The following is a 27,021-nucleotide window of genomic DNA, read 5'->3' as shown; positions in this document are numbered from 1 at the left end:
ACTAGTAGTCATGATGAAGAGAAGTGAAAGGTGATGGAGAAGCTTTGCTGGCAAAGGTTGGGGACAGCTGGGTTAGGTGACTTATGGAAATCTCCTTTAGCTGCACACTCTGAAATTTTATATTGGGAGAGACTTGTGTTCCAACCCTGCTCCACTCTGGGAGCCTCACGTGCTGTGAATTCCAGCACAGGGCAGCACTGATCTGACTGCCAGATCCAATGACCCTGGGAAGGGTATTGGTATTTTTAATTTGCTTTCAAGTGCTCCTTTCAGATAGGGGCTGGTTCTTATCTTCCTCTCTGAGAAGGTGAAGCAGTTCACTTGCAATCCATGGAGAACGCAGAGCAAAGCCTTGAAGGTGGTGACCTTAGAGATTAGCCTCAAAACAGATGCACCAGGAAGATCATGGTGCCTTCAGCTTGCTGATTTTTTCAGCCTTTGGGCTCTCAGTGAGTTTCTGTGGCTCAGTGAATTCCTGATGACCAGCCAAAGGAGAGTTGTAACTACCAGGAATGCATGGAGGGCACTGAACAAAAGCTGAAAGGCTGGGGAAGCGCCTGCAGAATTTAAATGCAGGTGCTGGTTCTCTCTACAGCACAGTCCTGCTTGCCTTTTTGGTATTGCAGCCATTGCACAAAGCTGATGGGTGCTGGAGGAGTTTTGCAGAGCCACAAGCACTGAATTAAAATCTGAGTCGAGTTCCTGGCTCCGTGCACCAGCGAACGCTTCGCTAGCAAGCATCTGAGATGAAGTACCAGAAAATTTATGGACTGTGATGGTCTGTCACTCTGTGTGAGCAGAAATGAAATACCATCCAGCTTCCTGAATTGATTTCTTTGGTGTGTGGTGAGCCTAAAATTATTTGGCAGGACATATGGTCTCAGTGTGTTGGTAAAACACGGGCGAACTGGGAGGCTCTGTGCAAGGAAGTGCAAGTGGAGCATCTTGTCCTTGGAGTTCTCTTCCCAGCAATGACCTGTCACAGCCATCTTTTATGAAAAATCCTTTCCTTTGGATTTTTCCTCCTGAGAAGCTGAGAGGCCTCAGGAACAAAATGTAAACAATGATTATCTGCTGCTGTGGAATGCAACAGGTGCATCTGTGATTGGTCTCATGTGGTTGTTTCTAATTAATGGCCAATCACAGTGAGCTAGCTTGGACAGAGAGCCCAAACCAGAAACCTTTGTTATCATTCCTTCTTTTTCTTAGCTGGCCTTCTGAGGAAATCCTTTCTTATATATATATATATATATATATATATATATATATATATATATATATATATATATATATATATATATATATATATATATATATATATATATATATATAATCTATTAAATATGTAAATAATAATATATAATAAATATATAAATAGTATCTATAAATAATTAATCCGCCTTCTGAAACATGGAGTCAGATCCTCGTCTCTTCCCTCATCCTAAAACCCCTGGAAACACCGTCACAATGACCAGCATGTCACCTTGGCAGTGCTGAGCCCTCATCACCTGTGAATTAATAAAGCATCAAAAATGTGTGTATTTCTAATGTAATTCTAATGTAAATGAGGCACAACTTGGCTCCTGAGCACAAGGAAATTCAGTTTTCCTGTTGCTGACTATGGGGCCTGTGCCTACAGAGAGCAGGAAGAACTGAGATAAACTGAGCCTACATTTAACAACTCAGTAGCTGTTGGGGGAATCTGTAATTTGCTGGTTTTCAAAACACCAGATGCTCTTCTGAGAGGGGAGCTCTCCTGTGTTTCTACCCTAATTCCAGGTCAACATTAAGATGGGGTTCTGTCCACTGGAAGCATTTTGGATGTTATTGTGAGGTAAATGGACCCTCCACTTTGGAAGTCTGTCTTTTGCAGATAATGTAGTGTTTGGAGTTCACAAATCTGGTGGAATTACACCTATGAGAGAGGGTATGAGCAGCAGAAAGCCAGTTACCTGCACTCCACAGGTTTGCTCTGGATAGCCAGTGACTCCTCATTAGCTGTGTGCTTCTAAACCTGCAAATAGTTGTTACAGAAATTAAAATCCCCACTACACCGGTACAGGTCCTCTCTGCAGGGGTGTCTGGCTGGTAACAATAATATTTAACAAGTTCCAACAGCATCAAGAAGATACAATCTGATTACAAAGTGGGTTTTTTCCCTGCACTGAGCTTTTTTGCTTGAGATTTTAACTTGCATGTCTTCTAGAGAGGGGTAGATCTTCTCAGACAGGTGAAATTGTGCATCTCCAGCTTATCTTGGTATAATTTTCCCTTGTTCACCTCCTCCTCCTTCTCTTCCTTGCTTCATCCCACTTATTGTGGGTTTTGTCAGGGCCCTTTTTTAGGCACTTAGAGTCAGTTGCCAAATTACAGTAACAAGCAGGTAAGTTTAATGCTGCACAGCATGACAGATGCAGTATTTGTCCTAGCAATGCTTCCTCTTTGTGGGCTTCGTTTTTGTCCTTCCAGTATACTCAGATCAGGTTTTCTTTCCTGTACCTCTGGTAATTTTTTGGTAAAAGTTGTGTATGGAGGAAAGAAGAGGAGCATGAAATGGCCTTTATTCCTGGTTTTTCTTGGGTTTTACATTTATGTTGCCATGGGGTGGGGGCTGCTGTTCTCTGCCAAGTCCATCTACATTCAGGGCAGCCTGAATGTAGCAGGTCCACATTTGGGCAGCCACTGCTGTGTTTCCAGCTGTGAACTAAAGGGTAGTCTGGGTTGGAGGAGAGGAATGTGCCAGGGAGATGCTGTGGGGCCTGTGCAGCATCATCTGTTCAACCTGCTGCTTTCTGGGACTCCTGTTGCCTGTCTTGTCCTAAAATCCTGTGGCACATGTCTCCTGGCCTTGCCTCCTCGGGATCTGTCGCATCTTGAATGTGCTGTTTGTCAAATTCTTTATTTTCTCCCCTAGGAACTCATGGAGTTCTTTCTGCTGCTTCTTCCCCCTGTGTCCTACCAGGGCTCTTGGTACTGCTTTGTCAGAAGCCAAGAAGCTTTTACAGCCATTTAAGAGCTGCTGCCTATTTTTTAGGATGCATTATCTCTTCCTTTTTTTTTGGGAGTCCTAGTTTTCTGCCTCGGGTCTGGATGCAGTCCTAATTTATGTAGAAATCCTATCTTGAAATTTGTTCAGTTGTTAACTTATCACAGGCAGCTTTGCAGTTCCTGTGATGGAAGTGAGAGTTTCTGCATGTGGAGGGGGCTGTGCTAACCACTAAAGATTTTGGTTATGTTGGCCAGTTCCTGACTGCTTCTTTTTTAGTTCTTTAATGAGAGGTTATTTTAGGAGGAAGAATGTAATCGGGTCAAAAATCAAATTTCAGTCAGGGCTGATTCATTTTGTATGGGGCATGTTTTGGTTGCTGGGCACTGCTCACAATAGAAATCAGAAGAATTGGAGTGTTCAAACTAATTTTTACTTGGTCTTTCCCATTGGCAGGGATGGCTTTCCTGACATGGCTTCATTTAGACTTCAGAACACTAATTTCTGGTTTGTATTAAATGTACTTTTGACTAACAGAAATGTGTTGGGGAAACTAATAAAGCCCAAAGGGCAACAAAACCATTTCCTCTTGGCATAGTGTTTTTTCTGTAGATCAGACATGGACATGTTTTGTTTTGACCTGTTTCATTGCTAGCATGAACTTGAAATTTCAAGATCTTGCCACTGAGCAGAGTAAACTTATAAAGCATTCAAGTGAATTAAGGCAGAGTGTTTGGAGTTACAAGATGTCACCTTTGTTCACCATGTCATGGTGGTTCCCATTAGCCATCATTGTTGCCTTGGAGAGCAGGATGCCTCTGTGAGGTTAGAAAACACTTTCCAAAAGCATGAAGTGTGCATATCAGGTAGTTAATATCTGTAATGTCTGATATCTGAAACCTGCAGGGGATTTGAGTTTATAATGTATGCTTTTTCATATTGGAGCTTGATTGGTTTTTTTTTAAAGAGAAACTGCCATGATCTCTCACAAAGTAATAGAGGGAAATAGTGTTATAAATCCTTGATGTGTTGTGAAAGCCTAGACCTTTCCTGTTGCTACCTTCTATTTTCCTCCTGTGCAGATCAGGTTTTTATTATGTGCTCTTTCTCTCATGGTCACTACTCTTAAAAGTTTATTCAGACAGACTGATACCAGGCAAAATATTAAAAATATTTACACTGAGACAGCAGCTTTTTTCCTGCACACTGAAATCATGTGTCCATTCACCAAATGAACTGTCTGGAAAGGAACAGGATGGAGGGCCCAGGCTGGTTTAATCTGTTATCTCTGCTTTAATTAATGTTGTAGAGGCTTGTGGCACAGCTTGTCTAGCTGAGCATCTCCCTTTAGGTAGTTTGGGGTATTTCTCCTGGCCTGGAGCCACCTCTCTCAAAGGGCACTGGTTTCCCAATGGTCTAGTGTGGCATCTGCCAGTCCTGCGTGGATGTTGTGGGTGTGTGTTGGAAACATCTAAAAACGTCTCTTGGTGCTATGTTTAGAAACCCAGATCTCTTCCATAAATGTTGGTTAGAGGTTCAAGGAGTAACTTTTCTCTGCCCTTTAACCTGGAATCCTTTTCCTCCAACCTCAGCCATCTTTTCATCTCCCTGCCTCCCTGTGTGTGTTCAAAGCTAAATGCTTTAAGTTCCAATATGCAAATACACCCATAGGTCAGAGCATGGATTCAGTTTGAGATTATTTGACTATCTTGAAGATGTGATTTCATGGCTGTAAGACTCTAAAACCACTCTGAAATTAAAGTCTTTGAGTAATCTATAATAAAGGAACATTGCAAAATGCAGGTGCATAGCAGTAAGATTGCTCTGCCTTGAAAGATAGATACTTATGGAACTGCAAGCACTGTAAGCCTTAGTATTTTCATTATTGTTGTGATCAAGTTTTTTATTATGTATTAAACAGTTTATAGGCAGCTGAGCAATGCCTATAAAGTGCTGGTTACTGTTTCTGACTTACTGTTTCTTCCCCTCTTTCTGGCCCCTAGTGTTATCCCCATTTCAGTGAAATATAATTTCTCTGCTATGATCAAGGCAGAAGGAATAAGGTAGTGATTGGTATGGTGAGATTTTTTTTCTCTCCCTACTTTTCCATTGTCTTTTAACACAGTACTTCCAAACTAAACACTGTGTGACAGCTTTGTGGTAGCTCTGATGGTCTGAAGAAACAAAATAAAACAACTCCACTGATTAACAGCTTCAGAAAAATATTTGCCCTGTGAAGAGAGAAGTCATTCCCTAGCAAAAATTACTTGCACCTCTGTGCTTTCCAATCTGCTGTTATCCAGAGGATATCATTGATAAATATTTTAATCCTTTTGATTTTAAGATTCCTACGTGTCCTGAATGAAGTTGCTTTTTTATTTTTAATTTTATCACCATTCCTAAAGAGTGGTTTGGACTTACAAAAGGGGCAAACTGTTGCGAACTGCCTTAGAGCAAAAAATGTGACAACCATCCTGAGCTGTGGAAAGCAAGATGAGTGTCTATAGTGGGAGAAATTGGGGTAAGGTTCCAGGAGTCTCTGAATGTTGTTGTTCTTGTTGTCTGAACACCTTTCAGATATTAAGGTGCTGCAGGTTACTTGGTCGCTAAGACTCTGGTTTTGTTATGGCTCCTCTTATATAGGTCTATATGGATTCAGTTGTTCTGTATTTTGAGTATTTCCTATTTTTGAATACCCTGCTGGGAGGCAAGGCATAGAGTGGAAGGGGAGAAGTTGCAAGGTGGGCAGTTTACATATATATTCCTTTTCTTTCAGTTTTTTTCTATGTCCAAGAGAAAGACAGGAGCAGAGTTGGCTGGTTTTAAGAATCAATTGCTAAGCAGAGCTTTAAACCTAGAAATTAGTAACTAGAAATGTTCCCTGCAGATCAGTAAATCATGCCCACCTCTCTAGTGACCAGCATTTAAAATGATGCTTCATCCAGGTTATTGCACTGCTGAAAGTAAACATTTCTTCCTTTGAAGTGCATCAAATGCTCACTGCAGTAGTGGTTAATCTGCCTGATTTCAGAAGGCATTTTGCTTATTTTTACCTAATTTTCTTTGTCTAAAATTCAGCCACTACTTTGAATATGGCTCAAAATATATTCTGTTTGCCAGTATGTACATTGAAAAAGAGTCTCACAACAGTGTGTTGTAGAATTGTAATGGGTAAGTAATACTGTAGTTGGTGCTCTCTAAATATTTCAAATGATGTCTGAGGGTTGTAATGAAATGCTGCTCTGTGGTGTGACAAATCACTGGCAGCAGGGCTGGTAGAGCTTGCAGGGGGTGGATTTAGCTTGGGAAGGAGGTGACAGCTGAGCCTGCAGTGCTGTGGTCAGGGCTGGGCAGTGGGGCAGGACACGGGGTTGAAAAGCCAATTCTGGCCCTTGGCAAAATGCACTCCTGAGGAAACATAACCCTTCCTTGTGACCATAAAAAAAAAACCTGTCAGAGGTCCAGAGGGCAGCTGTGTGTTTGCTTTACCTGTGCCCTTTGGCCTGGCTGTGTGCCTTTTCCAAGGGGTATTTATATTTTAAGCAACATGAGATTGCAGCTGGGCCCGTGAAGGACGTGAGGGGTGGTTTACACGTGCTCAGAACTCACTGGCTGTTCCTCCCTGAGCCATCCCAGCAGTGCCTCCCTCATCCCCTGCCCTGCAGCTGGACACATCTGGAGGCAGCAGGGTGTGCAGGCAGCCATACCTTGTGCTGGGGATACTGTGGGGCAATCCCTTGGTGAGAGATCCCTGGATTCAGGAGAGGGCATGAAGGTGGAGCTGGCCATCCCTCTGGGGCACTGAGGTGTTGGTGGGGCCAGGGAAGCTGCTCCTCTGGCTGTGCCTGAGTTCCTGCTGTGGTTCCTCTCTCCTGGAGCAGCTTTCCCTGCATTAGGTAAGCCAGGGCTGGTTCCTGTGGGTCTCTCCCACAGCAGCACTGTGGTGGGAAGAATGGGCTAACCTCATTTCTCAGCTTGCTGGAAGTGGTTTGGGATTTGATATTTCAAGGTGATGATTGGGCTGGAGGGCAAAGGGAAGTTGGGAACTCGTTAAAGAAAAGGTGCAATCACAGAATCATAGAATGTCCAGGGGCTGGAAGGGATCTTGAAGATGGTCTTGTTCCAGGTTGCTCCAAGCCCCATCCCACCTGGCTTTGAACACTTCCAGGGCATCCACAACCCCCCTGCTCCAGTGTCTGACCACCCTCACAGTAATGAATTTCTGCCTCATATCTGACCTAAATTTCTCCTCTTTCAGTTTGTACTGGTTACTCCTTGTCCTGTCACTGCAATTCCCCTACATGTCACCTCTGGAGTGTGTATGAGATCTTAATCTATTTACCACTGAATGTGCTGTACTTGGGATGCTCTGTCAGCATGGAATTCTACTTTCCATGTGCCAGTAAATATTTTAACCTTTAGTTATTAATGCTGTTTTATGGATTCCATATTCCTGAAACAGCAATTACTTTTTAAATTTCTCATCCACTTAGGAAACGTTGTCTTTATTCATGTATTTCTCTGAAGATAATAAGGAGACCTCTTTTGCTTCCTCTATGGAAATAAATGAATGTGATGGATGCAGAGAAGCATCTCAGTTCTTTTTAATTTCTTTGTGTAGGAAGTGGCTCTACTGTTCCATTTTAGAGTCTTCTGGCACCTGAAAAATGAGAATCAGGGAAAGGTTAACCCTGTGCTTAGGCTGACAAGGAGGTGTGAAAAGAGGCTACTGATATGTAGATGCAGTTGAGTCTTTTGGTGGAGCTTGAAGGCAGTCAGTCTTACTGCAGGACCCAGATCTGTCAAATTTGAATGACAAGGCAAAAATCTGATTTTTTATGATTTGACTGTTCATTTATCTTTTTTTTTTTTTCCATTTCCTTTCTTTGTGTTTAGAAATTTTATACAGAGAAAGGGGAAAAAATCAACTTGCTTATTTGGGTAGTGTCAGTTTCCTATGGTCAAATGTTGTGATTTCTTTTTTTTCCCCTTTGATTTTAAAACTTTAAAATCCATGCTGTGAAATGAATCTGGAAAGCAGCAGGTGGATTAAAAAGGAGTACACTTCAACACAAATAATGGAGCTCCCAGGAGCAGAGAGACTGGAAGCACAGGGAGAGAGGCACAGGCAAGAAGGAATAAATCTCTTTGACTGTGCTGCCGAATGCTCAGAAGTCTTTCTGCATGTGGTGTGAGTAAATTGCCAGCTGTCTCTAGTGCTCAGGAATAATTATTCCCTTCTCCTTGAGTCATTCTGGAGTAATTCAAGTCTATCTGTACATGAGCAGAGCTTTTTTGTGCTTCTTCTGATGCCTCCAGAGTGAGCAGTGCTTGGCACCACTCTGTGCAGTGTGAGGCTCTCTGAGCTGATCCAGGGCAGCATTGCACCAGCTGCAAAGAGACTCTGTAGGATTGATAGAAGGAAAACATGGTTTTGTTTTATATCTCTGCTTATTGCAGGGGGTTTTGTCTCTTGTTTTGGTGGGTTTTTTTTTGAGGGGGGGGGGGTTTGTTTGTTTGTTTGTTTTTTGTGGGTTTTTGTTTGTTTTTTTATTATTATTTTTTGGTTTTGTTTTCCTCAGTGGGTGAAACATATACATGGAAGCAAAAGAGGATGTAGTAAAGCTGCCTGCTTTTACTTCCCTAAGACTTTGAGCAGACTTATTTTCCCTAAGTTAGTTTTTGCCTATTTTTTTTTTGTGTGCATATGATGCTGTGTGCATTTTCTGCCTAAGACAGAGTATATTGATATTGTATATTAATATTAAATATCACTTTCTTACCTGAAAACAAGAAATGGTACATATACATATTATGGATGAATCTTAATTTATTCATGGAACTAAAGAAAGCAAACTGTATCTGAAATCTACCATATTCAGATTGCACTTGACATGAATGGTGTCCTGCAGAGCTGAGTTAGAGAACAAGAAGCAGGGGCTTAAAAGGTATCAGAGTATTTATAGTCAATTAGTTTATACCAGCTGCTGTAAGCTTTTATGCAGTGTTTATCCACTTGGAAGTTTCTGGTTGTGTGTTTTGCTGGGCGTGATTTTTAGAGCAAAGATAGAAATAAACTTGGATCTGGTGAGGGAATTGATCCCTCTGTCCAGCCCCCTTTGGAAGCTGCCATCCCGAGCCTGGCAGAGGTGAGAGGAGCCTGCTGTGCTGCCCTAAATAAACTTTCTTGCTGTGTTCAGGGAGGCTGATTGGTTTCATTGATAGAGCTGTAAACGAGACAAACCAGCCTGCTTTGAAGCCTCTGTGCCTAATGAATCAGCCAGGATGTTTTGATCTGTCCTGTGCAGTTTTCCACCTGAGCAAATGTTGACTATAAAGACCTGAACCTACACCACTACGTGGCAAACCCTTTAAATTTGGTTGTTGCCACTGGATCCTGTGGCTGTTGCTTAAAGAAGGCAGCAGAAAGAGCCTGGCAGGGCAGTCCCTTGCTTTTGTGTCCCTGCTCCTGGTGTCCCCTTTCTCTCTGCATAGATCACAATGCCTGCACACATCTGATCCCCCCCAGAGCTGCTGTCCAGGTAAAGTTTCGCTGCTTTCCCTTGTCGTGGAGCTTAAAAAAAGTAAATGAACGACAGCTGTGTTGATCAGGGCAGCATGGAGAGGAATAAAGTGAGTTTAAAGAGCATCTGCTCCCATATTTTGCTTGGAACAGGGGATTTGTCACCCAGAAGAGTCAGGGTGAATATGTAGCATTTTTCTGGCTTATTGCCATGTGGGATTGTGAACTGACAGCTCAGCTCAATGCTGGTCACTGTGTTGCATGGCCAGCTGCACCCAGGCTCCCTGTCTCTGGTACAGGAAATTTTGTGCTTGGCAAAGCCATCCTTGAAATACTCAGTGATCTGAGAGAAAAAGCAAATAAAGTTGTCATTTTTTTTCCTCACGGCCCCTGCTTGCCCTGCTCCAGCCCCAGAACTGTTTCCTGCACAGAATTGTTTTCTCTTTTTCCATTTATTTTCTTCCACACGTCTTCTACTAAAAGAAATCCACTTACTGCATATGTACTTTTACTTTATCTTTTTAGACTGCTTTTACTCTTTCTTCCTCATTATCAATATGGTTTCTTTGTTTCCTTCTGTATCTTTTTCTGTACTTTCTCTTACTTTCTTTTCCTTCCCCTTTTTCATTCCCTGATCCCTTTGCAGAGCCACCCCTTGGCTTCTCAAGTCACAAGCCAAAATTAGAGGGTGTAGGAATTATCCCAGGTATGAACCCATGTCTCATAAATCTGTGTGCAAACTGTAATTTCTCTCCAAGGAAAGCTTCCAAACTTAATTAAAAAAAAATATTGGTACATAGACTATCCTGGCCCTCGGGAATTTGTTCCAGGGGATGCTGGTCTTTGCTGAAGTATGTGGCTTGTGACTTTGTTTTTTAGTTTCATCCAGTATCTTTGTTCACTCACATTGCTTCTCCTGCCTCTCTGATGGAGTTTTCTTTATCTGCTCTTCCTTCCCTTGCTCAAGAACTGCCCCAAAACCTCATGTGCATGTTTTCCTCTTTGTCATTTCTTCAGGACCTATTTTTTATGCCTTTTGGGTAGAGATACTGACTGGTTTAAAAGCCATTGAGTGAATACTGGAAGACTGTTAGATGGTTCTACTCTTCAGGCTGACTTTAGAGGAAGCAGTCTCAAGTCCTGAGTCTCACCAGGCTCAGGAATTTGCTGTGTATGCAGAGCCCTCCCTGAGTTTTCAGTGGCTCAGCATTTGGAATTTTAAAAAAATCTGCTGCTTTGCTTTTCCAGGTTCCTGTCAAGGCTTTTTTGGGGGAAAAGTGGAAAAAAAACTCATGAAAAAACCAGCAGGACTCCTTCACTGGGCTCTGTATTTTTACAGTCCTGATAGGCAGTGTCACAGTTGTATTTGTATTACAACAGTAAGGCCCTGTTTGCTTTAAGCCCTGTGTTTTGCAGAACTGGAAATAAGTCCTTGAGGCTGTTGGTTTTTCAGTTCATGAAGGTGGTGCTGGAAGATACTTGAGGAGAACAAGTGGTTTTTTTACCACCCTTCAGTCTGACAGTCAGACCAAGGCTTTTCTGTGGAAAACTGGAGCTTGCCTTGGAAAGGTCAAGTATGTGTTCAAGTAGCAGTGTGCAGGAACAGAAAACCCTTTCAGAGCAGGTGTCCAGAGATGCAACAGAAGTTATCTGCTGGTCTCTTATTATACCTGTCACCAGAGAAATCTGGTGAACGAGTCTCCAGTTTCCAGCAGGAGAAATAAGTTACAGTGAACAATAAGAGGCCCATGGGGAGTGCCCAAGGCATCGTCTTTCACACAGACTGAAAGCTCTTTTCTTCTGTGCAGGAAAAGAACAAATAAGGAAAACGTTAGTCTGCTACTGATGGGACACATGTGAAGCATTAGGAAAAATTAAAAGGTCGAGTTACTTTCAGTTCTCTGAAGTTAGATCCTTAATCTCTGTGCTGACAGAATTGAGAGAAGGTTTTTTTTTACTTCCAAGAAAAAGGAGAGGACCAGTCAGTCTGGCACAGGAATATAAACCCACTTCTGTTCCTCAGAGTATAAAAATTGCTTGGTGGAACAGATTGAGTTGTGTGAAGATCCCTTGGAGCACATGTACATTTGCAGTTGTAATTTTTTGTTACATGCTTCATAGAATCATCAAGAGCATCATGGAATGGGAGGGATTGGAAGGGACCTTGAAGATCATCTTATTCCTACACCCCTGCCATGAGCAAGGACACCTTTCACTAGACCAGGTTGCTCAGGGCCCCATCCAGCCTGGCCTTGAACACTTCCAGGGATGGTTTCTGCCTTCACATGGAGAGGAGGAAATTGAGCTGCTGATTCTGCATCCCTCATTGTAGAAGCCTCTCCTGGAGGTGTTTTTGCCTATGGAAGTGAGCATGTATAGGGTATAGAGGACCTACCCAGTGCTTCATACTCTTGTTTTATTCTGAGGATTTTTAAGAGTTTAATAAAATAATTTTAAAGAAAAGACTTGAAGTTCATTTTGCATTTAAACTTATGAAAGATCAATGAGTGAAGTTAACAGGACAGACTTAAGGCCAGTGGACCCCAAGGTGCTGTAAAAACTATCCTCAATTTTGTACAGGTTTCAAGAAATACAGATGTGTGCATGTGACAAGCTTATCACTGTTGGGTGCACACAACTGCAGTCCTTTCAAGGCTAGAACCATGGATATGTGTTTCCCTTGATAATTGCCATGTGTTACAGGATATTTTCTGTCTTGTTATTACTTGCATGTGCAGTACCAAGAGCGCTGGGTTTTGCTGTGCCAGCACTTTGGAGTTGGAACGCCTGTGAATTTCCTAAGGGAATGTGCTTGTTCCTTTCATGCTGGAGGATGTGCTCGGCTGGGGATGAGGATTTTGGCCAAGAACACTGCATCAAAATGTTCCCCACATAATGGGCTGCTTCTGCATCCAATTCAGCAGCTGTTTCCTTGTATTGCTGCCTTCTGCAGTGCTGTCCTCTGCCAATTCTCCCTTTTCTCCCTAAGGAGAATGCACACTGGAGAGCTGATTCATCAGCCCAGTGAAGAGCTGTGCTCAATCAAATTAGTCCTTTCCCCAGGCTTCAGAGTGTTGTCCAGACATGAACAGGAATGGATGGCACTAGGTGTGAGTGTACAGCTCTGGTGAGGATTTATCCTGTGTGTTTCTGAGGCTCCTGTTATCCCATTTGGAAGTAGAGCTGTTTCTGTCCCCTTCTGCTTAGTCCGTTCCCTACCCTGACCTTTTTTATTCTTTTCATCCCTCTCCCCCCAGTTTGGTTGTTCTCTGTTGTCCAACCCCTCTAAGAGAAGTGAACTGCCTGATAAAGAGATGTATTCCTTTTGTTCTGCAGCTGGTTCTTCTCTAATTGGAGAACCAACACTGAGGATTTACATCGAGGTGCTGATAATGTGAGTGCATGAGAGATCTGCTTTCTCTCAGATTTCAGTGGCTCAGTGCTTATTGCTGGAGAAGAGACCAGCATCTATAAAATATAGAGCAGGAGCAGAGAAAGCAAAGAAACAGAACAAGAAATTACTGAAAAATTCTTTCAGTCTCTAATATATTCATAAAGATTTGGGATTTCCTACACACACCTGAGTTAAAATATTGCTCCTTATGTTGCTCATGTCAGGATGAGCCTGGATGTAAGGAAACCTTGCTTCTCTCCTTTGATATCTCCTTTCTGTAGGTTCTGGGTACTCATCCAGAATAGTGGAGACAGGGAGGGTCAGGGTAGGAGACCTCTTCAGAGCATGTCTGAAGCAGTGGGTGTTGGTGATGCTTCATGGCAAGCTGTGGAAAGGAAATATTTGTTAAGCAGTGGTTCAATGAAGCACTTGGTGGTGTTACTTGCTGCAGTGCTCTGGGACACAAGAAGACAAATCTGTTTAAAAAAAAAAGTAAAAATATTATTGTAAGGACTGGCCCCTTGTTATCCACCCTGCTTAGACCCTATTAGGGTACCCCCTGACTTGTTTTTGACCAAATTTGGCCTTCTGGCCTTTCTTGTAGCAGCACTGGTCAAGTTAAGAGTAGAAGCAGTGGCTGCACTGCCTGGCAGGGTGCGTGCCAGAGTGGGGTCCTGCCCTTGCCTTGGGCTCCTCTTGTGCCTTGTGAATCAGCTCAGAGCCCACTGAAGAAGAAAAAGGGCTCTGCAGCAATTCAACAATGTGCCCTGAGCCCCTGGGATTCATGTCCTGAGAGGCTGGCTAATGCCAGCTCTGGGTGTGATAACTTCTGGGTGTTTGAGTGTCGTGCTTGGAGAAGGAAGGGGGGAAAACACACCCCTGTGAAATGTTCAGACTCAGGATATTGCTCAAACTGGATATCAAAGGGCTTTGTGGTGTGCTTTGCTGTCTTTATCAGTAGCTCAAACAGACATGCTAATCCCTGTTTTTTCTAGTAGCTGTGGGGATTATAACCACAGTGAGAAAGGTACATATTGTAAGGAAGATTGAAAAAAAATTTGAAAATTTACCTGTCCAGCTGAAGCAAAAAAAAAGGGTTTATAAATCACTTCTCCTACAGGGGTTGGACAACAGAGAACAGCCAAACTGGGGGGACAGGGATGAAAAGAATAAAAAAGGTCAGGGTAGGGAACAGACTAAGCAGATCTGCAGCTGCCTGCAAAAGGGGACAGAAACAGTTCTACTTCCAAATGGGATAACAGGACCCTGAGAAACACACAGGATAAATTTTATAAATATTTTTTATAAATATTTATAAATTTTATGTATGTCTTTATAAAGACGTACAAACCCCCAAGCAACAGAACTGTACTGTACTATGGCACATAATTCTCATAATGATTTTTAGCAGAAGTCCTCTCTTCCCCTCAATGCCAATGCTGGGATTTTGGAGCTGTTCCCTGTGGATTTTTCTCCGCACAGGAGAGGATCCCTTTGCTGGGGGAGCTGAGTATCTGTATCTGCTTTAATCCCATGTGCAGTATGAGCAGGTCAGGAGAGCAGATTTCAGTTTTACTTGCTTTATCTTCGTGTTCTTTACATTTGAGGTGTCCTACTCCCTCACTGCCCATCCTTCCTGTGCCGGTGCTGCAGAGCTCTCTGGAGGAAACCTGTCCCCTGGATCTCTGCTCCAGGAAGTGTCAAATTATCCTCTTCCCTGTTTCACAGGCATGAAGCTACAGTGTCATTTCCCTGACAGTGGTGGCTGTGTAGGCTTCTTGTGGGAACAAACTTTATTTCTCCTCCTGCTCCCTTGAGTGACCTATGGAACCTGCTGCCCTAATTCTCACTTGATTATTGAGATCAGCTCTCCAGAAGCTCACCAATAGACCAAGGTCTCACCTTTCTCCACACGCTGTTGTTTGCAGAAGACAGAAAAGGAGCTTTCTCTCAAGTTTTGCGGCTGCTTTTTTTCTTGCCCAGTGACAAAGCTTGATCCAGCTGGATGCCGTTCCTCTCAATGTGTGAAGTGATAAGGAGTAGGCACAGAGTTTTGCTAAGAGAAGAGGCACAGCCAAAGCCTTCTTCCACCCTGTGGTGTCCTTGAATGGATTTTAGCACCTCAGGCCTTGCTGCCCCCTGTAAAGTCTCATGAACCTCAGTCCCTAGAAGCTGTAAGCTGATGTGGGGTAGGTGTAGTTATGGTCAAGGTTTCCATGGATGTCTTCCAGACCTTTTACCACCATGTAGGAGGAGTTTTCAACAAGGTAACCCGGGCCTTTGCCTTCTGTAGACCCCAGGCAGGGTGAGCAGTATTGATTCCAGCCTGGGGCCTTGACCAGGGCTGCTGTCACATAAACAGTGGGGACAGTTCTTTGCTAGTCCTGCTGACTGCAGGCCATGGAAAAATGGTATTTCCAGCCCATGGAAAGGTATTTCCAGGCCAGGACCTCATGTCTTGCCTGATGGAGGTGGCACCTTCTGCCTGGTTCGGCCTGCACAAAAGGCTGGATGCAAATATCTACAAGGCCCTGGGAGTCACAGGTGGCTGCTGTGGACACTGAGGTGGTCATTTCAGCCTCACACATCTGCCCCAAAATGTTGGAATCCCCAGCATGGGTCTTGATCTAAGACTGTCACAAAGGAAAACCATTGTGATCAGTGTCTTGGAATGGATGTAGTGGAACAGGGGAACAAAACTTTGTGCCATGACTTAGTGTGTGAGCACTGATGAATAAAAAACAAGAGATGGGTCCTGAATCTACTTTACCTGCCCTCCCCAGGTTTCCATTCCTGTGCATGCACATGTGTGTGCACACTCACCTTTTGTCCCTTTTGATTATCCTATACAGCATTTTTACTGGGCTTCCAACCCTTTGGATCTTCCTGATTTCCAGGTTTGTGCCTCCTGTCTCCATCCTTGAGGAGCCCTCAAGGGGAGTGGGCTTCAGGGCATTGAGGCACTGCACTTGGAGTGGTGTCTCTGCTTTGCTGGGCTGGGGAAGGGAAGGCAAATTTAGCACAACCTCCTTTAGCTATTGCCATCTCAAGGGAAGGAGCTGCTGAGGGAAGGCAGTGGTGCCTAGAGTTTTTAGGACTAGGATAACCATAATATATATTACATATATAAAAAATATATAATAAGATATATGTATATGATATATATGAAATATATATCATATATATAACAGATATGGATCATATATCATATCAATAACAGGATAGCCATTATATATATATATGTGTGTGTTTGTGTGTATATATATATATATATAATGGTAATATAATATAATATAATATAATATAATATAATATAATATAATATAATATAATATAATATAATATAATATAATATAATATAATATAATATAATATAATATAATATAATATATCAATCTATCATATCATATCATATCAATATACCACCCAGGTGTCCCCTATCCAAGTGTGCCTATGGGGGATTTAGGCCAGGCTTATTTGGAAGGCAGTATAAGCCAACAGACCATGCTTCTGTGCTCATCTTTGTCTTGGGAAAGGACATTTTGAAGCAGAATGATAACAAATAAAGCTGAAAATACTGGTGGTGTTCAGCGATGATGAGGAGGATGACAGAAGGCAGGGCAAATATTGAGGAAAGAGCAGTGGCACATGAGGCTGTAGAGGCCTCAGCAGAAGGCAAAGCTGATCACAAAGGATTGAGAGCTGCAGAAATGGTGGTTAACATCAAATATAAAAGTGCAAAGGGAGCTGCTTAGCCCTCTGTTTAGCTACTGCTTTTGATGCTGGCTGTGTCTGGGATTTGGATTTGTTCTTGCTGGACTTCCCTTGTTGCTTTTTCCACCTTCTCATAGCAGGGGCAGGTGCCAGAGGTCATGTTGCAGTCTTAATTCCTCTGAAAGAAGTTATTTTTGTCCCTTGTGTGCTCGTGGCTGGTCCTGGGAGTGACCCCATCAGTTTTTTGTGTCCTTGGGAGCTTTGTGGTTTGTGGCCTGTGTTGAGGAACCAGCTCAGAGGGGAGGGTGTCTGCTCAGAGGAGCACATCAGGGAGCTGAGAAGGATGTGTGAACTGTAATTACAAATGGATTATACCTGGCTGTGTGTTGGCTTTTCAGTGCACAGGCTGTATGCGGTCAGTTTGACACCCAAATACTAAAAAAATCCACAGAACAGCCAAGTTTGGGCATTAAGTAATGGAGGAAAAGTGAAGATTGCCAAGAGGCAAAGCCCGTTTCATTCACAGTGCAGGTTTCTGAACAAACTTCTCTTGACGTGCTTTTTCTGGAATTTAATCCATTTTGAAAAATGGATTATTTAATTCACAAAAGATAGACAAACTGCCTCAGAATTTTCATGTGAACTAAATAGCTTTTAATCTAGGAACTAAGAATAAATCAGATGTGCTCCTTCTGCCACAGATGAACTTTCTTTAAGCAAAACTAACTTCTTTTTGCTTAGTGTATGTTGTGTAGTATTTGTTTTTAATAATCAGTTGTTGTGTATGTAGTGTAGTATTTGTTTTTAATAATCAGAGAGGATAAAAAAACATCTGATTTCTCACAAAGATTTTGCATGCTTCTTCTTTCTTGCTTTGGGGTACTTTATAGTGATGGTACTTTATAGTGATAAAGAAACTTTTTTTTTTGTTAGTAAAGGAGGAGCATCAGTGAGAGAATTGCCTTTTTTGGTGAATTTTATGTTGCTATGACAAGAGCATCCTTGAATTCAAACTAGATATTTTCTTGTCTTCAGTTTTCTGCAGAAGGCTAAAATGAAATCACAGCTGCACAGGAAACATTTTAATCAGCAGGGAAAATATTTCACAACAAGATAGAGTTAGGTGGGTTTGCTCAGTTAAAAGGTTTCAGAGCAGCTTGTTTTTAAATTAACCTGGAGTCATTCTGGCTTCCATAGTGCAACAGTTACTTAGTGCAAGGTCTTTGTAGACAAATATACAAAGGTCAGTGTGAGATTGAGGTAATTAGGGCATGTATGTTTTTAACTTCCAAAGTGGATTATTTTTTGAAGATTTACCTTGTGGAAAATCTGTGACTTGGGTGATTTGTACTACATGAAGGTAGCAATAACCTGCCACTGATCAAACCTATTTATCTGATATTTATTTGTGTGCTGAGCATGGTTTCATATTCTGGAGTTCCTCAATCATCTGTGGTTACCCTGGGGTCAGAGAGCTGTCAGTGTGTAGGTAATGTCAGTTGGTAAAATACTTGAAGGGCACAGCTGAGTGATGGGACATGTCTGTCTTATAGGTAGGGAATACCTGGAAGGAAAACAGATTTCTTCAAGGTCAGAGGAGAGAGAGGTTCCAAGTTAACACTCAGAGGTATGTATTGTCTTTATCCCATCCCAACTCCTGCTGTTGCAATGGATGTGTTGAGAGATCTAGCATAATGCAAAATTCTAAAATAGCTGTGGCTAGATAATAGCTATCTTTTCAGAGCAGCAAATTTAAATTCTGTTAGCTTCAAAATGCAAGTTTTCTTCCCAGTTTTGCTAATGTGAGTCCCTGTCTTAAACTATTTTCTTCTTACTGCAACTAGCAGAAGCTTCCTTGACACAGTTCTGCTTTTCCTGATCATTTGACATCTCTTCCCACACAAATAAGCCACACCGCACCTTTGATTAACTGTATCTTGTCCTTGAAAATAAATCTTCAAATAATTTGCATAAGATCAGAGGCACAAGGTTATTGGGGTAAATATGTTGGAGGTAGAGGGCCAGGAGTCTTCAGGGAAAGAAGGTAAAAGCTAGAAGGGAAGAGGATAAGGAAGAAATTAAGTAGTCTTTTATAGTTTGAGTATTTGTATGGCCTGAGCTGCTGCTGTTCCTGCTAACTTAAGGGTTTGTTGAAGTTTGGTGTGTCCTGGAGTTTGGGGTTGTGGTTTGTGTTGTTTCTAACAGGTGACTCACAAGGTGTCTTGAGGGTTTTTTTCAGGGGGTTAGACAATTAAAAATACTTTAAAATGGCAGTTTTAAAACTTGAGTCTGAAGAGAGCATCTAATCAGAATGACAGATTATACTGAGGAGTTTGCTTTCTGTGTGGATGAGTTGGTTTGGTTTTTGGGTTTGGGTTGTTTTAAGCACTTCTTTGGAACTGAGGAAGGATTGTTCTGTGTTCTGTGTGCACCCTTAATCTTGTGTGGCTGAATGCGTGGTGTGATGCACTTGTTGCAGTGCTCAGTAGCCAGGAGTAATAAAGCAGGCTTCCCAGGAGGGTGTATTTTATGGCAATGCTTCATCAGAGATTGTGCTTCTTTTAGAAAGACATAAAGGAATAAATATAGAACAACTCAGATGCTAAAAATAACCCCTTGCATTGACGTCTACTTTTTAAATTTTTTTTTTCCTTTACAAGAGACCTTTTGGATATTTAGCAAGATGCATCATATCTGCTGAGAATCCTTTTGGCTCTGGTGATGTCTTGAGGGACAGACAAGTCAGCTGATCTTAGAAAATAGCTTATCTTGGTTTGATTGAGGAGTGCAGTGTGGGAATAGAGCAGATGCTGAGGAAGAGACTTGATGTGGGTAATGGAATGAGAAGTTGGTTTAATTACTGCAGCTGTAGGAGCTGGGCATTTATGATCTCAAAGATTAGAAGACTGCTCAGTGCTTGTGTTTATGGGGAAAAAAAAAGGATATTAAATACTCCAGTCAAACCCTGAGATATGTAATGGATCTCACTGGAAAGATGGTCCCTTGATAGGAAAACTGCTTTCCCTGAATGGCTTCAGCTACAGCCTGGGATATAGTAATTCTGGCATCCTTTTAACTGTGAGATGAGGGAATGAATAATCTTCCACAAGGTTTCTAATCCTAGAAGCTGAGATTTTCGTAGTAGGAGGATGACTTGAAGTGGATTTTTAAGTCATTCTCAATTTGCAGATGAACTGCAGTGGACATGAGTCCTTGCACCTACCTGGCCACTTGATTCTGTTCCAAATAGGGAACTTTGTGATCTGTAGTGTGAGAGTGAGCTGGTGAATCAGTTAACACTTGTAAATCAGTTTAAGATTAGATTATTACTTCAGTGCCCTTTGAAATGTAGGAATTCAGTGCCAGGCTCCTTTATTTGCAATCTGTGCAGACATTTCAGTATCCACAAACCCTGAGATCAGCCCAGGCTCCCCCCACACCCTGGTGCTGTCAGGGGTGGGTGCTGTGCTGCAGGGGAGATGAGGGCTTAGGCCTTTTGGGCACCTCACAGCTTGTGCAGCATCACACAGATGCTGGTTTATGATGCTTGTAGCAGCCCATTCCTGCAGCCCATTCCAGGGCCACAATCTGCTCATCCAAACCCTTCCTGCATGGCTGAACTGGGGGGTCCCAGCTCCCACGTCCCTCTGCCTGCACAGAGGCGTTGCTGTGGCTGCTTCTCCCTTTGAACTTGAGATCAGGGCAGATGTAAAGTGCACTTTAGACATAAAAATAGCCAGCACCTGCTTCAGTCAGGCTGGCTGGGACCTGTGCCAGCCCTGGCTGGCCAGGCAGAGGGGTCTGGTGAGGATTTCTCTGCCTCTCACAGGTGGAGCTGCATGGCCAGACCCTTGGCAGAGCTGCTCCCTGGGCTCTGCAAGATTAATAAAACACCCATGCTGTGTCACCCTTTGATCACAAGTATTTTTGTCTCCTCAGCTTTATGCTGTTCTGTTTGACTTGGTTTCTTCCCCTCCCTTCCCTGCTTTTAACCAAATTTACTCTCTCGTTGTGTTTGACCAAGGAAGGGCAGTGTAAAGAGAATGCTTCCTCCTAGGAATTAATTACTTTGTTATTTTAGATTGCAAGCCTCATCAGGCTTCTGGAAATCTATTATTTATGTGTATTTCTGGATAATTAAAAATGCTATTTAGATGGTATTAAAAAACTTTCCTTGTGTAAACAAGGGGAAAAAAGATGGTTCAAAACTCCAGTGTACAAGATGAGCTAGGCCTTCTCAACCTCCACTGTTAGCTCTACTGAAGATTGTATTTTGAATTTTTTATCATTATTTTATTGTTAGACACTGGTCCCTGGTATGAGTATGAATATCTACAGTATGAGTATGCAGATGTATAATTTTTCTGAGAGCCTGAAGAGGTGATGCATTCAAAATTATCATCTCATTCCCTATGAAATTACTTCACTCATAACAAAGAATAATAATTATTTTTCTCAGGATACAGGTGCATTAAACTGTGTTTTCCTTGTTTTGTCCTGGAATGAGATATGATAGAAAATGCAGCTTGTTTCACTGTTGTCTCTTCAGATCTTACCTGCAGCAGTTCAGAATGTTAAAGGTTTCTTTAAAATTCTTTAAATTTTAAACCTTTAAAATTCCTTTTTACCTTCTTAGTGCAGAATACTAAGGACAGGGAGCAACCTTCATTAGTTCAAGTGCTTTATAATAGATTTTATATCTAAAGTGCACTTCATTAAAGTTCTTACCTAGATTGCCATTCTAGAGCATTTTAATTCCACTCCAACTTGAATTAGGAATAGTGAATAAACAAATATTGGTAGTTAGTTCAGTCTAACTAGGGGAGTAAAGCAACTCCTGAGGAGGAGGAGAAGGATCCCTGAGCTTCACACAGATTTGTGCCCAGTGAGTGTCCCCTGGATGATGTCCAGGGTGACTGACACGTTACCTACAGATTTTCGTTTTGGAACCTTGCAGATTCAAAGCTGGTAAAGGAAAAAGAGATTTCTGCCAAAGATTCCCTGCAGTTCTCAAATCCCATGAGGCAGCTCCTTCCTGTCACCTTTGCCTGGGAGTTCCTAAGGAAATGATTAATTTGGAGTAACTGCAAAGTCGGCTTGTGGAAGATCAGACCATAAAAGTTAATGATCAATTGCTTCTTGTTACTGGATAATTATGAAGAATTGTATTTAGGATTTTTTTCCCCTGACTGAGGTCCACTTAAAGACCTACAGCTCTAAAATCGACCTATAAATCTATTGCACACCAAAGAAAACATCACAGCATTAGGAGAAAAGCTGATTCACCACCTGGGGCAGTCCAGGGACCCTCAGCCCCAGGGTTGGAGACAGGGCACAAAATGAAGGTGGCAGAGACCACTGCAGTGAAAGGGATGTGCTGCTCAGCCAGAGGAAATGATGAGGAAGGATGGAAGCCAGAGAGGAAGGATGTTTGCAACTGATTTTTTTTTGTTTGTTTGTTATTTAAGGAAAAGTGAAAGAGGAGGAGAAATTAGCAAATTAAGCTTGTCCCTTACTCTGCAGATCACTCCCGTGTCTGTGTCCCACACTCAGATCTCTCTCAGTATTTCAATTCTGATTACACCACCTCTCCTTGTTTCTGTGGAAGGCTGTGCTTTGCATAGCTCTGTGTTCTGCTATTGCCATAAACATTTTCTATAATAGGCTTATTCTAGGCAAAAGAGTATTCCAGTGTTTAAAAGAAAAAAGCAAATCTTAGGATTACTCTGAAAGTGACAGACTTACATTATATATTGCAATAAGGGAAAAAAAGTGTACAATTAGTGGTCATTTAAAACAATAGTTTAGATCTTTTCTCAGAGCCTGCTTCTTCCCAGAAGTCAATTTAGGCAACACTTATGGATGAGCTTGCATCAACATTCAAGACTTATTCACTATTTAAATTGCATTAATAAACCCATGTAAACCCCCAAGCATTCCCAAACACAAGGAAATGCAGAAACCTTGGCTAAGCCTGCTCAAATTCCCCTCTTACACTTACTCTCTTATGCTGTTTGTCATGGAGGCCTTTAATCAGGGAAAAACCTCAGAGCTGACCAGGCTGCAAGAAATTGCAAGGCTGTAAGAATTTACTCAGGGACTAAACCTGTCTGGGCTGAAACTGGGATTAATTTCCTGGGACAGGGCACACTTCACTTGGCTCAAAGACGTTCTGCCCTGGTTGCTTAGGGCAGCTGTGTGTTTCCCAGCTTCATTTGCACATGGCCATGGTTTCCTGTCCTGTATTTGAGATTCTGTCCCATTTGAAGCTCAGAGGGAGATGAAGTTTTCTAGTGCTATACTGAGTTAACCTGCCCAGGATTTGCCCTGATTTTGGGCTCTAGCAATAGGAGAATTACAGCCTCTTTCACCAAGAATAATTCAACCTCTCCAAGCTGGACCAGAATTGCATTAAACCTGCTGCAGTGACCTCAGGCATCACCTCCTCCAGGTGTTGCCAACCATTGCAGAGAGGACCATGTGCAGCTGCCTCACCCCTGCAGGTCACAGCTGGAAAATTACAGAGCAGTTTGCCTGTAAAAAACGAGTGATGGTAAGAACCCTCCTTCATCAGGGGGTTAAAGTGGCACTGTGCTGTGCATTGGAGCAGCTGAGGTGGGTGCTGTGGAGCAGAGATCCCTGGCAGAGGGCTGGGATGGACAAGAGAGGGCAGTAATGTTTTAGGCTGCCACAGCTGAACCTGCTCCAGGATGTTTATCCATCAGAGCCCTGGCTCCACGTGGGTAGGGACAGAGTTGGATGGAACTGTGGCTGCTGGAGCTCAGGTTCTCCTGATGAGTGAACACAGAACTTTGTGGAATTATGAGGTCACAGATATATTCACCCATTTCATTCTTGCTTGTCTTGTCTTTGGGAGAAGCTCAAAACTGAAGGGTTTTGTTGAAAGTTGCAATGGAAAATGAATAGCTTTGTTTGCTGAAGAAGTCTAATTTCCATCTTGGAAAGGAGAGAATTTGTCTGTCATTGGTCCATCCAGGTCAGCAGTCTGGCTTATAATGGATTTCCCTGCTGAAGGATTTGCAGTCAACATAGTGGCTTGTATTTGCTCGTTCACTTCTGTGTCATTCAGGATTCCAGTTCTCTTTTCTCTCTATTTACACCACCTCTGACAGCTGTGGCAAGAAGGTTCACAGGTCAGTTTTGGATTATGAGGGGGGAAACCACTTCTGATTGTTTGTTGTACACCCATCATAACTTTCTGACATCCTCTCTGGTTTTCCTGCTGTGAGTGATGACTTATTTTTCTGAAAGTACCTTCAAGTCAATAATTTATAGTTATCTTTGGGGCAGTGGTTTGTTTTTAGAGGCTCTCTTTCTGACAGGTGATGGTCATAGTTGTAGGATGGCAGCAGGAAGGAATTTCTGGAAGTCATTCTGTCAGTGATGGATGATTCCATAAGACACTGAAAGAGGGGCATGCCATGAAATCAGCTTTGCTATCTAGGGAGAAATTCAGCTTGTGATTAAAAATACATTATCATTTCTCCCCCTTTTCCCCCTGACATTAGTCCATCAATATCAGGTTATTATATAGAAGATGACCTTTGGAGAGGGAACCAAGCTGTGGAACCAGGGATTTAAAGATATTAATGCTTCCTATAGTGAGGAAGAAAGCTGACCAGAAAATAGTTTCAGTAGTTTTAATAAATTATTTAAGAATAAGGAAAGAAGGGGTGGAGGAAATAAAAGGGAATGAAATGTTCTCCTTGTGAGATGATGCTGAAGATGGAGTTGTGAATGGCCACTTTAGAGTCTTGTAGGCCTTGGTTGTTGGAGCACTGAGAATATTTTCAAAGCTGTGGTATCACAAAGTAGCTAATGGAAACATGGGTTTGAAGGTTATATTGAATTCAGTACAAGGTACTGTGCAAGAAAGAAACTGTGTGTTTAAGTGCATGCACATTTATATTTAATTGCAGGACTTTTGAAATGGAAAAATACTTGTGAGTGTATGCTTGAATGTGACTCTCATCCTCAATGTACTGCCTAAATCTGTTCCATTTTAGAAGACATCAGAAAAGCAATTTGATACAGCTTGCAGTGTCCAGTACATGATGTTTTTTATATATATATATCTCAATACATTTTTTGTCCAAGTGAGAGAGGTGAGGATCTCAAGTGGGAAGAGCTTCTCTCTCGTTGTTTGGGGCTCAGGTACCTCTTTGCCAGCAGCAGTACAATAAACAGTGCCAGATCAAAGCCTGCTTTCAGATCCTGTTCTCTTGCATAACACTGCTGTGCTTCAGTCTTGAAGCAGAAATTATTCTCTTACCAGTTGCACTTGTTAATTCTGGGAACTTTGACCTCGGTTTTATCAGTTTAACTAAAATGTCTGCATGAGAGCTGCTGTACACAGGCAGTGAAAAAGGCAAAGATCCTTTTGATAGCCCATGGAGGAAGTTTTCAAGAATTGCTTCAGGACCGGAGAATGTTCCAAGGAGCAGCTCAACTTGTGTTGCATTGGTTTTAGGGATCCCTTTGTTGTGGGATAATGGGAGGCAGGATGAGATTCTGCTCCTGACTTGCTGAGCTTTTTTAATGAACATTTTTTATTGCCATAGTTGCATGTGTGGATTTTAATGAAAACAAAATGGCTAGTGTTGTTATTTTAAATGTAACAGTATTTGTTTTATAGGTATGCAGAAATGTTATGGTAATTTTTTATACGTTACTTCCCCCCAGCCCTGTAATTCACAGTAACACCTTCCCCACCAGCACTGACAGCTGAACCATCTGATTTTGGTGATATTTTCATAGACCCTTTGATTATTTAGATGGAGCAACTACAGAACCCGTCAGAGCTAAAGAAAGCTGGTAATTTGTCATAATAGGGCTTCCTCAAGCATGTAGGTTTATTGTCCCCAAAAGCTTCTCCCAGAGATTTGCTGTTCTCAGGGGTTCAAGCCTGAACTTACTCTTGACCAGCTGTTTGCTCTGATTTCAGCAGCCTTTTTTGCCTGAAGTGGTTTATTTTCCTTCCTAGTGGTTGTCTTTACTGTCTTATGAGGAGCAATTGTATCCCAAATTCTGTGACTCCATTCTTCATGGCCATGGTGCCTGTGGTGTTAACACCTCAATGCACTTCATGTTCAGATTGCTTCCCAGCTGCCAAAATTAGTCTTTTTTTTTTGTATGCAAGCCATTAATCAGTTAAAAATGAACCAGAAGATTGATTGTCAGGGTTTGTCTTTTCATCAGTTACTCACAAGAAGCCTTTTCACAGAAGATTTTTCTTTCTGTGCTGTCAGGCACATCTCTTTTGGGCAGAATCTTTACTGCTGTCACAATTCCTCTGTCTCCAGGTTTACACTTTTAATGTGATACCACATGGAAAAGTGTGTTTGTTGAATATCCAGATAGCTGAGACTTACTTGTATTTATTTTAAACACATTCCCAATAACCAACCTGTCTTCTTATGATCTCCTTGTAGCTTCATGTTCTGGTTCTTCTTTGTCAGCCTTTGCTGAAATCTCACGTGCTGTTGATGAGTTCTGTAGCCTTTCTTACATGTGGCAAGTTTGTGAAAGTACTGGCACTAAAATCTTGAAATAAATCTGCATCTTCTGCATTTTTAGAGATTTAAGTATAGTTGACTTAATTGAGTGAGCAGTTGCATGAGTTGGTTTTGTTGGAGGATTTAGAAAGCAAAAAGTTGCAAAAAGCACTGTGTGTTTTTCAAATATTTGCCTGGTCGTGTTTTCCTTCTCTTGAGTGGCAGTGGTGGGAGGTGATGCCCTTCCAAAAGCCAGAAAATGTGTTTTGACATAAAACTGGCCTTGGACAATGTCCCAGCCTGCGTGGATGGCACTGACTGTGTGCAGAACAAAAGCTGAGCTGGGTGGGTGGGAGTGTGCAGGGTAGCTGGTGTTTCCTGGCACAGTTTGATTCCTAGAGCACAGTTTTATTTGAAATAGGATGGAATGGAGCAGTTTTCCACTGGCATCATGTCCAGGGTCAGCATGAACGTGCCTGCCTGGTCCCTATTGCTGTTCCTCTGCTAACACTGTCACAGAATTCTTTAAGTGTCTGAGTGTTCCATCACTGCTTACATCCTCTGGCAGGTCCTGCTGGGTGTCCTAATCAAACATTTATATTTGCAGACTCTGCATCCTGGTTAAAATAAGTTATAAACGAAGTGATCCATGTGAGAGGAGCGCTCTTTGTTCCAACAACTTGCTAGAGGAGTGGTGGGTTATAGAAATGCTTTGTGTTGGCTTTTGTGATACATTAACTTGCTGGGCACACGTTTAGAGAACCTTTTTTCTTTTTTTTTAAAGGAAAAACTGGTTTGCAGTCTGGTAAATCTGAGTGTCTTCAGGGCTTTTCTCATTTTTGAAGTTTGGGTTGTAGATTTCTGCATGAAACTTTCATGGTGTGAGGCT

The 27,021-nt window shown here is 42.1% G+C and overlaps 1 protein-coding gene across 4 annotated transcripts in view; it reads left to right on the top strand.

The window, feature by feature from the left end:
* AGPAT3 (1-acylglycerol-3-phosphate O-acyltransferase 3) overlaps positions 1-27,021 on the top strand; it is a 90,794-nt gene that overhangs the window by 12,187 nt on the left and 51,586 nt on the right. The window lies entirely within an intron of this gene.

The sequence above is a fragment of the Melospiza georgiana genome, chromosome 2 (genome assembly GCF_028018845.1).
Source record: "Melospiza georgiana isolate bMelGeo1 chromosome 2, bMelGeo1.pri, whole genome shotgun sequence".
Lineage (NCBI taxonomy): Eukaryota > Metazoa > Chordata > Aves > Passeriformes > Passerellidae > Melospiza > Melospiza georgiana.
The sequence above is the reverse complement of the archived record's forward strand: the minus strand, read 5'-3'. Positions and strand labels throughout refer to the sequence as shown.